A 6,847-nucleotide genomic window follows, 5' to 3' on the forward strand; every position below is an offset into this window, starting at 1 on the left:
TATGCATGTTGAATTAAAAATGTGATATACTATCGAGACTGTAATGTTACTGTTTTAAGTAATTGGTTTTGGTGTGTACTATACTGCTTAAATGATTTATCTGGGATTGATTTTATGTGTTCTATTTTGATGATTATGAATTGTTTCTGAATGGGTTATTGGCTGTGATTGGTGATGTTTTGGAAAAGGTCTTAAGTGAGATTTAATTAACTTTGTTGGGTAGTAATTGGATACATAGGTACTGTTTCAGATTACTGTGAGAGGAAATAAAATAAAAAAAAGAATTGGCATTTGAGGTTTAGAGCACAACAGTTTAGGTAACATAAATAAATTAATTAAAACTGATTGGGAGCCTTTCTTTGTTGGTAGGATAGAGGGGACTTAAAAACCTGAGTTGGCACATCCCTAATCATAGAGTAGCCCTGGCCTGGTCTAGTCAGTTGTGACTAGTCATATGTGCTAGCGTCGAAGGTGAGTCTGATGCGTTCAGACATCTGAACCCTCTCCGGTGACCAATTGGGTAGTGATGTAAGGTGGGGAACAAACATTTTGTAGTAATAAAAAATTTAGCAAGGCCTTTCATAATTAAGGAAACATTGTAAGTTATTTAGGAATAATACGTATCATAATATATTATATTATTAATGTATAGATTATATATATATATATATATGATACGTAACCTTATAAATATTTATATTTATATTATAAATATATATATTTATAAGATACAATACGTAATATATATATATATTATATTTATTTATGAATCTATCAAAAGCATAAGGTGCAAGCGCAACGTCTTTTTTTATGTCATTCATTATATTAAATTTGCGATGATAAATTTGTTTTAACTTTCAATGATTATGCTATTATTATTTTCACATATAATCCATGATTTTATCAAGTATTGTTTGGTATATATTATTATTTGGTGATAACATAACAATATTGTCTATTTGAGATGATTGGAAGTGGTTGTGGAGCATGTTCTGTTACATATGACTTGATCTTTAAATCTTAAACATGTGGTTTGATTATAATTCAAAGGTATATGAATTGGGAAAGAAATAAACATGGTTTCAAGGTTATTGGTGGTGATTTAATTATAAAATCTCTCGGTGAGATTCTTAGTATTTTAGAATGAAAGTAGGAGCTCAGTCTTGGGGGTCTTCCTGATGCTCCAATAGCCTTTCTTCTCATGTAGAGAGGATTGGACCATGTGGTGAGGAGTAGTAGGAGGTCTTAGTCTTGGAGGCTTCCATCATGCTCCAGGGCGCGGAACAGACTAACCTCGTGAGTGTGGCAGGACGGGGGAGCCCAAGGCGGTAGAGCCTAAGTATCACAAGCCACCACAGGTCAAGTCTAAAGTCCGGACGAGTCAAGTCTAGTATTTAACATGATAGGATGAATGTTTTATCTTGTTTGCTTTAAATTAATATCTTGTATGTACATGCTCTTAATTGTATGCTTTTTATATAATTAGGTCACCCTTGCAATTGCTTGTGTTTGTGCCATGTTTGCGTTTGTTTCCCTTGCGATGATCATCCACTTGGATGGGAGCATATGGCGAGGATATACTTTGGAAACAACTCTTGATGGGAAAGGAAATGTTGCTGCCTAGTTCTCTAGGCTTTAATTAGAAACTTTGTCATGTTCTAAGTTTTAAATTCTCTGTATTTTAAGAGAGAAACTCTAGTATTCCAAGTTTCCAAATTGTACTGTTTAAGGATGACTATAATCTTATTACTCTTAACTGCTTTCTAGTATTATTCATGGTGACGCCTTTATTATATTATATATCTTTATAATATAATTGGGATGTCACAATAACAAGATCTCTAATGGGATTTTTTTTTTTACAAAAATTCTTTAGGAATAACATTATTTAAATGTGGGTTTTTAAACATTACTTTTTTAAATTGAAAAGAAAAAAAAACTGAGTAACTTTAATTTTAAGCAACTTGTGTTTGTGAAGTTCACATTAATGTAATATTCTCTGTCCATTAATGTAATATTTATTTTGAATAATTAATAAGCTTTTTAGTAAAATCATTTTAATTAATTAATGGTATTTGAAAAAAAAAAAATAACACATCATTAAATCAGAAAGGGATATTATAAAAATGGACACTCTTATTCAAATATAAAAGTAAACATTTAGTTCATTGGAAGTCTTACATCGACTAGAGATAAGATCGATTCATAGTATATAAATAGGTGTAAACCTCATCTTACAAACTGATTTTGTGGGATTGAATTAGACCTAAAGTCTACTTCTAACATGGTATCAGAGTCATAAGAACTACTATCATGTCATGCTACAAGTAGCAGTTCATCATATCACATTTCACCATACTCATGCAAAAAGGAATACAAAAACTACTTCTATACTTTTGTTAAGATTGTAAAGGTAAAGTGTAAGAGTCTGAAAAATAATAAGGCTATTGGGCCTTATGCTGAGACAACCAGCCCATAAGCTAAGGACCCATGACCTTAGGAAGGGGTCTTCTAAATATCAGATACTTCTTCATTTGCTCTTTTCAGTCTCTCTCTAGAAAAAAACCCTTTTCAAAAATTTGCTCTGCCTTCTCTCTAAGAAATCCACTCACTAAACCGATTAAACTTTGACTGAAGGTGCTTAAGCGTTCCCTACACCAAGGACTTCATCTTGAACCGAACAGTTTTCCTGTTCATCCCGGTAAGCGTTTTTCCCCTCTCTTTTACTATCCTATGACATAGGGCTTGCAGTATTGTTGGCCGCATGTTACTAGAGAGCCATCATCTTAGTATTTTTGCCAATTTCAAGCTCTAAGAGCTGTTGCTGTCACCATTTTGGTGACTTGTAGGGTCAAGTTGAGTATTGTGTTGCGGAGGTTACTATTAGAGACATTTCTAGGAGCTATACTACGTGAGCTAACAGGTAAGGGGAGCTGATTGTATATCATAATTTGATTTTGTAATATGCTGGTATGTTCATTTTTGGTATGCACATATTATATGCTTGTATATTATACTACTGTGTTGGTATAGTTGTTGCTTGAACTGTTGCATGGGTATGATCTGTTCTTTTTGAAACTGATATGGAAATTGTTGATTGTGATTGAGTGTGATGGGAAAAGACTTGGATGAGAATTTCAAATTTACATCATATTGGCAGAAAACATGTGAATGGGTAATGTTTCAGGTTGTGTCAGTGGGAAGTGAATAATTGAAATTGGGGAATTGGGGTCAGGGGTTTTGGTATTATGATGGGATAACCCAGGCAGGTTATTTTATACTTGTTAAGCTAATAAAAATGAGCTAAAACTCACTAGGATAATTATATCAGGAATAGACTCCCTAAGTTAGGAAAACAGGTAAATTAGAGATAAATGCCCTCTTAACTGACTTCAAAATCACTCTAAGAATTGATAAAATTAGTTAGACAAGTCTAAATAGGTCCCCATCACGAATTAGATGTGTTAGAAGTTAGGTTAGAGGGTTAGAAACGGGTTGGAGAAACGTGAACTGCGAAATTATGCAGAATCGCGTGCTGCAGAGTCTGCAGATTCGCATAGTGCACCCGGAGGGTGCGCTGAGCGAAATTTTCTAGGCCTCCTTCGCTGCTTAATTCGCATAGTAGACCAGGAAGGGTGCGCTGAGCGAAATTTGTGCGGCAGATTGAGTGTTTTTGATGTTTTTGATGTTTTGGGAGTTTTGGACGTCCGTTTTGGACGTTCTTTAGGTCGTTTTAGGGGGTTTTTGACCCTTCCGGAGCCATTGGTGAGGGTCTCCAAGCTTCTTAAATTACTTAAGAGGTGGTAATAATATGTTATAGAGAAATTTGTGTTAATAAATGATGTTTCTGTGAAAATATGTAATGTTTGAGTATGTATGAGTTGTTTTTATGACATGACTAAAGAGTCTCTTGTATGCATACATGTATATAGCTTTTGTGGTTTAGAAAGAATACGATTGTGAATTGTGGTTCAAATGTATGTGAATTGGGAAGGAATAAAACATGATTTCTAGTGTGTTGAGGATGGTAAATATGGAATCTCTCGGTGAGATTCTTAGTGTTAGAATGAAAGTAGGAAACTCATTCTTGGGGGTCCTCCCGACGCTCTAATGGTCAATTAAGCTCATATAGAGAGATTGAACCATGTGGTGAGGAGTAGCAGGAGGTCTTGGGGGCTCCTAGTATGCCTCAAGGTGCGGAACAGGCTAACCTCGTGAGTGTGGCAGGGTGGGGAACCCAAGTTTCATAAGTCACCATGAGTGCAAGACCCGCCATANCTCGACTTTCATTCTAAAGTCCGGACGAGTCAGGTCTAGAATATAACATGTATAGGATGTGTGTTTTATATGTTGCATGCTTTTATATACAATTAGCTCACCCTTGCATTGTTTGCATTTGCTGTGTTGTGCCATGTTATGTGTGTTGTCCTGTTGCGATGACCATCCATTTTGGATTGAGTAGAGGAAGGAGATGTCTCCCTGGAACATGCCTTAGTTCACCAGGACCTTTTGCTGCCTAGGCCCCATAGGACTTTCTATTGCTTGCTTGTGTTCTTTTGGAAACACTTTCTGCTTAGTCTATTATGAGATACTCCAATACTTTAAATTTTAAATTTTCAGCTAGTTTTTGGATAACTGTAATCTTAATATTTTAGTACATTTCCAACTAATATATATATATATATATATATATATTATTGGGATGTCATGTAAAGACCAATTTCTGACGCAATTTATCAAAGGTGCAACATTTCTACTAATGTCATCGATATTATCACTCTTTAATGAAATCACTTTCTCCTCGGAGTAACTTTCTTTAGCCTCCTCAAGCCGAACTTGGAAGATTTCACTTTCAATGTTGTTTGAAAGCTTTGAATTTTTGTACCCCGTTACATATATGGGGAAAAGTTTATAATGAATCCAATAGTAGTATAGCAAAATCAACGTTCAATAACAGAAACAAGTGCTTTCATACCTCCTACTCAAACGGTCATACAAATTGGTGTTATTAGTTTGAAGTACAACTACACAATCAAACCATCGCTCAGGAAAGAAATCACAGCCATGGTAATCCACAATGTTCCGTTTTCTTCCATAACATCCTCAAGTTCATCACATAAACCATGTAAAATTATAAAACCTATAAATCAAACAACATACACATGATGTCAAGGAACAACGTGTAAATGATGAAGATAATATTAAAATTGTCCATCTGATCCAACGTAACATAAACCGAATACAGGCTTCGTCAAACTAAAGCATCTCCACACAATTGTTCTTAATAATAGAAAAGAAAGAAGCTTCCATTTTCTTTTGGCAATGGAGAGCCCTGAGAAATTACAACTAAATGTACATGATCAATAATAAATAAACAACCAAAATCAAGGAAAATTCAGAAGAAAAAAATAGATTCAGTTTGTACCACTGGAAGTTCAGCACATTTATGCCTTGTAGTAATAATTTCAAAATTTGTTATCAAGGAGAGAAAGGTACAAGGACAACTAAAGAGATTAGATATTAGAGGAGTAAGAATAAATGGCAAGGATATGTTGCACCACAATGACATCTGCATAGAATCTGAAACACTCAGACTTCATGATGTTACTTTTGTTAAACACTAGAAATTCACCGAAGAAACATAATACTAATAAAACTTGAGTCTAATCATATAAAAAATCAATATCATAATCAATTCAAAACTTTAAAACAATAAATTAATGAATTTCATCTTTATATGATTTTCACTTTTTCATTTTTATTTAATACGTGACTTAAACTCACATAGATTCCCAAACTCTGACTAAAGAGTTGAGCAGAGAAGTCTCGACTTTTCTTGATACCTTGGACCTCAATCTCGTTATTAATGATCTCCAAGAAATATTAAAAACTGATTCAGGAATATTATACCATTAAGTAGCATGAACCTTTTGTAATGGCTACAATGGAAATCATGACGTAGAGAGATAGTCTCCAATTCAATGTTCAATATATCTGCCACCTCAAGTTTTGACAAGGATCATCATTTAATTATAATTTAGAACCGAATGACCTGCTAACAACACCTCCTTCAAACAAAATGAACTTATAAGAACATTTCAAAATTTTTTAGGCTATTCAAAATTGAGATGAGTAAATAAGATTGTATTATTGCCAACTTAAATCAATGTGGAGTAAATTATTTTCTAGATTTGCACTTTACAAGTTTCCTTCCTTTAGAGGAGCTAAATAGCAAACAAAAGCCTATAGAAATGGTTGTAACAATGAAGCTCATCATCCCAGCCATCATGCAAGTTCTTATTGATGTGGCAGAGTTGGGTGGCTTCTTCTAGAGTAGTGCACACATGGTTGTGTTTCCAGTCACCAGAATGTTTGGACTTTCTCTTACCATTTTCTAGTACCATGACTGCAACCTACATCAACAAGTTCTCACTGTTTCACACAACAAAATGTCTTGGGGCTTTTGGTAAATGTTACAACAAAAAATAAATATCATCATCAAAATAAATTGTTAGGTTTTTGTTGCCATTGTGAAAGAGAAACTACACCAGGCGAGATGTATGCACTACGTCACACATTTGTTCTGTTTCAGTTTCTCTTGTCATTTTAAGCCAATTTAATGTCTACGTACTGAAAACATAAAGAGTATTAGTTGTTCGATCTTTTTGAAAGCTTCAAATCATAAAAATAAAAATAAAAATTGTAACACAGTTTATACTATGTGTTCTATAACTTGGCAATAGACGGACCAATAACTTTAAACACATTAATTCCATGTTACTTCTCATCACCAACACCAATAATTGACAAATAAAACAACTTTAAGTTCACATTAAGAAAGTAAAAC

The 6,847-nt window shown here is 34.0% G+C and overlaps 1 pseudogene; it reads right to left on the bottom strand.

Moving 5' to 3' along the window:
• Window positions 1–4,698: 4,698 nt before the first annotated feature.
• On the bottom strand, window positions 4,699–6,391 carry LOC106759009 (annotated as a pseudogene).
• Window positions 6,392–6,847: the final 456 nt, after the last annotated feature.

Source organism: Vigna radiata, chromosome 1 (assembly GCF_000741045.1).
Source record: "Vigna radiata var. radiata cultivar VC1973A chromosome 1, Vradiata_ver6, whole genome shotgun sequence".
Taxonomy (NCBI): domain Eukaryota; kingdom Viridiplantae; phylum Streptophyta; class Magnoliopsida; order Fabales; family Fabaceae; genus Vigna; species Vigna radiata.